Source organism: Euphorbia lathyris, chromosome 3 (genome assembly GCF_963576675.1).
Source record: "Euphorbia lathyris chromosome 3, ddEupLath1.1, whole genome shotgun sequence".
In the NCBI taxonomy this organism is placed as follows: domain Eukaryota; kingdom Viridiplantae; phylum Streptophyta; class Magnoliopsida; order Malpighiales; family Euphorbiaceae; genus Euphorbia; species Euphorbia lathyris.
In genome coordinates this window covers 2,386,813-2,391,820 of record NC_088912.1, presented here as the reverse complement: position 1 = coordinate 2,391,820, position 5,008 = coordinate 2,386,813, and the positions used below count along the sequence as shown (strand labels likewise).

The 5,008-nt window shown below is 32.1% G+C and overlaps 1 long non-coding RNA gene across 1 annotated transcript; it reads left to right on the top strand.

Annotated features, from left to right (window-relative positions):
• Positions 1–1,450: 1,450 nt before the first annotated feature.
• LOC136224656 (uncharacterized) lies at positions 1,451–4,441 on the top strand. Its single transcript, XR_010686539.1, has 3 exons — positions 1,451–1,813; positions 2,438–2,567; positions 3,573–4,441. It is a non-coding gene; the product is annotated as an uncharacterized lncRNA (long non-coding RNA).
• Positions 4,442–5,008: the final 567 nt, after the last annotated feature.

Below are 5,008 nucleotides of genomic sequence, written 5' to 3'. Positions count from 1 at the left end.
ATTAAATTTTTCTAAACTGATCTATTGACCTCCGTGCTTCAACTTGCTCAAATCTCCTAATCTAATTCATGCCAAGTTTGTATGTGCCTATCAAACCGAACTGAACCGTTCATGCTAAGTTTGTATGTGTCTATCAAACTGAACTGAACCGTTTGAACCGTCCAGTAATAAGCATGTATACGTAACCACTAACCCAATTGCCAATAGTTGGATATTATTTAATATTATAAAATTAAAATCACTCAAATTTAAAAACTTGTATATTGATTTAATTTTTAATATTAAATTAATATTAGTAAAAAATTTAAAATAAATTATTAATAAATACTAAATGAATATTAAATAGAATATTTAAATTATTAATATATTTAACTCGTTTACATAAAAATTAACGGTCAGTAATAAAAGACCACCGACAAAGGTTATTAAATAATTTATGTCAAAACTCATTCGAACTTTTGGAAGTTCTTAATTATGTAAATAAAATAAATTTGAATTTTAAAAATAAGTATTTAAACATAGTTTATTTATTAATACACATTAATAGAAATACTCAGACTGTTAATTTATTTATCTAATTTAAATATAAATTAAATAGAAAATGAAAGAAAATATAAATTTTTAAATATATTTATCTAATTGATTTTTTTTATCCAGCTGATACAAAAGATAAAATATTTTTAATTTTTTTAATTTTTTTTCATGTCTATATCATATGTTTATGAAATGTTACTAATGATTGATAAAATAACGCACATGTGAAGTGAAATGACAAGATTCATAACCGATGAGACAGTTTGATGAATTATTTCTCAATTTATCAATTTTAAGGTAAAATTGCTTAAATTACATTATTTTAAAGGGTTAATTACAAATAACTACCCTGTGGTTTGACCGATTTGCAAACCTTTACCTGTGGTATTTTTTTTTGCAAACGCAACCCTGTGGTTTGCAAAATTTTGCATTTGAGTTCACTTTATCAGAATTTGATCGATAACGACTTCGAAATGAAAATGTTCAAGACTTAAATGATATTTTAAGCAAATTTAATTCTTAAACTTTTTAGGTTTGAGGATTTAGGTGTTGTTTTGGATGAGAGAGAAAGATAATATTTAGAGAGAGAAAACTCCAAAAATGATGATTTTGAAAAATTAAGAATATGGTTCCATAGTAAATATAATGCCCAACAAGTTTAATTCTTGAAAATTTTCATTTTGAGGTCGTTATCGGCCAAATAGAATTGCTGTTAAATATAGACGTTAGAGTATTTTTATACTTAATCCTATTTAAATAAGTTCGGGATTAAATAGAATTTTTCGAAGTATTTATTTTCTTACAAGTATAAAAGGTTAAAAATTTATTAAGTTTAAACTAACTGCGTAAAAGGCCCAGCCCAAAAAGGGCTTCTGGATTTGCCCTAAAGATCGAAACTTTCTTCTATATTTCCTGCGACTTTGTTTAAATTCATCTCCAGCCGCCGCAGCATCGATCTCTTCCCCTGTGTTCTTAGGGTTACTTTGTTTCAAGCGTATAATCAGCAAATGAGTTGTGATTAGCAAGAGCAAGATCTCACCGATCTCTTCCCCTGTGTTCTTAGGGTTACTTTGTTAAAATTCATCTCCAGCCGCCGCAGCGATCTCTTCCCCTGTGTTCTTAGGGTTACTTTGTTTAAATTCATCTCCAGCCGCCGCCGTAAATGAGTTGTGATTAGCAAGAGCTAGATCTCACCGATCAAAATCAATTTCGATACAGAATTTCCGAACAGTAAAAGGGCAAAGAAGGAGATAATGCCGCCACTCTCTGTGTTTGATGAGTAAGGCTTTGGCATCTCTAATTCGTTTTTCATTTACCTGTTTGCTTTCTCTTCTTTCTCGATTTGGCTATTCCACGATGAGGCTTCTTCCAATTTTTACCCTTGAAATGAACACATGTGTTCAGTTTTTGTTTAATTTTGATTTGCATATGTTGATTGTATGAGGAAACAGTTATTCTCATCTGTTTTCTCGTTGAGCAACAATGCAGAAAAAGAAAGCCTGATTTCTACCTATTTTATTCAAAGCAGAAAACTGTATTTGGGTAAATAGGAATGGAATTGGGCACCGGCCAGACAACCGTAGTGATGATTTCCAGATGGCAGGTTTTTGATCCTGTTTGTCTACTAATTTCCATCGCACATTTTGTTATATTGCAAATGCCTTTAAGGTGTTTGTTGATATGCCTCAAAGACCTTCACCATAATGGTAGTATTGTATCATTTAAGTTGAATCTCATCATTTAAGTTGAATCTCATCATTGTATGCTAAGTTTTACTAACTGAATCGTAAATAGATTTACTAGATGTTATCTATAATGAATAATCCTTTTCATCAAATCTCAAAATAGAATTGTGCAAACGTTCTTTGTTAAATTAGCCGCTTATATTTGAGAATGGGTGCAGGAAAAATAATTGTGAAGAAACAGAAGTCAATATCTTCCGAAGTAAGAAAGGAGATATTCTAGAAGTGATTGCAGAATGTGGCCGGCGAAAACGATTCCTACTAACACCCGAGGATGATAAGAGGTTGCAGGTAAGTTTGAGGTTTAGAATTACTAAATTATTGATTAGTTCATTGTGTTTTCTGATCACCTTACAACCCTAAATTTATATATACCCTAGCATTTTAAAATTTATAAAGATTAGTATATAAATTTTTTATTATTTTTTCTGGTTCATTTTCAATTTTTTTTATTAATTTTCATCTTTGCACCAAATTCTCATTTTATAGGTAAAAATGCTACTGTTATATACTTGTCTATGGTTTTTCTTTTGATTTTGGGTACTTTTCTATGCTATGGTGCTACATCAATCTACACTTCTGTTTTTGCTTGAATTTCCTTAGTCAGATTTCTAGTTATTCAGAATATGGCCTTTGATGATGGTCTTTTTCAAAAAGAACTGAAACAATGATGGTCTGATTTTTAGGATTGATTTCAAGAACGAACCAATGATGGTCTGATTTCAATTGGTACTTTTTTGAGTTTCTAGTTGAAGATAAGATTAATCTGGTAAGGTAGATAGCCCTCATACATTCATAAAAGGCCGAACTTGTTTCTGAAATAGATAGTTTTGTAATGAATTGAACTGCAAATCAGGAGTCACATTGTTAAGATAGCTTGTTGAAGATAAGATGAATCTGATAGGATTGATAGGACCGTGATGAAAGGTTGGTTGATGAACTGAACTGCAAATTCAACAATGATCCTATTCATGGGCTAAACTGTATTCGTTCTGTGCTGTTTGAGGCTTGGTTTTCAAAAACTAAAAAGCTTAAAAACTATCATATTGCAAAGTAGTACATATTGGTGTTGATTTTTCTTTAGGCAGTACATTATTGCAATTACGACAACTGAACCTTGATGTGTAGCTCATGATCGCTCTTGTTTTCCTGGCTATGGTGCTTTCATTTTTGATTCTAAGACATTATGATATTATAATTTGGCAGAAGATGATGTGTGCTTATGTAGTTATAAATAAACTAAATGATTCTAATGCATGATGACTCCCATTGAAGCGCTTTACCTTTGTGAAACAGGACATGCAAACGACATTTTGAGTCGTTTAAATTCTTGTAAGAATCTTTCCATCTTACGAGACCCTAGAAGATATGCGCTTGCTTAAGGAGAAATTGACAGGAAAGGAACTTGTTCTTCCATGGCAGCATGATTCAAGCTTTGATATATTATCACTCATGCTGGTATTCTCTCTTCCCATCTTGAAGGAATTACAGAGAATCCAACGGTGGTGTCTCAATGAGGAAACTATTATCCTTGGAATGTGGCATCCAGTTCGAAATCGACTAACTTAATCGCTCACAACAAGATGATGGTGTGGAACAACTCATGAGAAAATTGAGGAATGGTGGAAGAGCTTGATTCTCTCTGGGTTGGTGTTCGCAAATCCGGGGAGGGAAATTTGAAAGAAATGGAAAGACTCGCTTTATTTCTCATAGCTTAAAAATTTGGGACAAAAGTGAAAGATCGAGACTCAAAATCCTCAACTCTGCAGAAACATCAGGTACTGAACTGAGGTTAAAATAAAATCTCTGTCTTCTTTTCAGTATCAGCTGTCCAGGAACCTGGGAAAGCCAACAACCGAGCACCTTCTTCTCGGTGGGCTGATCGACATTTCCAAGCTGAAAATGGATTGGAAAGTCGTTAAAATTTAAGAAGAGGCGTCATCAGAATCGACCATTATTGAGTAGAAATTCGTAGCAATGGATGTTAGCTTATAGACTCTCTTTTTCACTTAATTTACATTCATCACTTGCCAAATGTAGCAATAGATCATACCTATCCGGTTTTTGTTTTTTGTTTTCATTTCTGTTTCGTATTTAGACTAATCGGTAATGAACTTTGTATGCTTGCATTGATGCTATCTATTCTGTAGTTCTTTGAATATTGAGTTGTGATGTCTAAGCAGCTCCAGAGGATTTTTTTTTTTCCCTAAATTGAAAGTACATTAATTTAATTTTACAATAATTTAAATATATTTATTGTATTAAAACTAAATAATTAGAATTGTTAAATCTAGAGTGCTAGTCAATTATTTTCAGGTTTGTAATATGACTGTCCAAATATATTTTAGCAAATATTCAGAAATCAAAAGATGCAAAACTTTGTCTATAGATAATAACTTCAGAGTTAAATTAATATTTTTAACCTGAACTTGTATTAAGGGCTCGTTTGTTTTACCTACTGTTTGCTGTTACAGTTTAATGTTGCTGTTACGGTTTGCTGTTGGAAAAAACTGCTTTTTCAAAAAGCAGAGATTCTCTGCTTTTGTAAAAGGTTGCTTTTCGGGTGTAAAAGGCAAACGGGAGATCATTAACCAAACATCTAATGCTGCTTTCTAGATTTAAAAGGCAAACAGGAGGTCACTAACCGAACACCTAAAACTCTCTCTTTTGAAGTGAAAAGACAAAAAGGAGCATGAAAAGGAGCAACCAAACACCCCCTAATTGGCAATTTC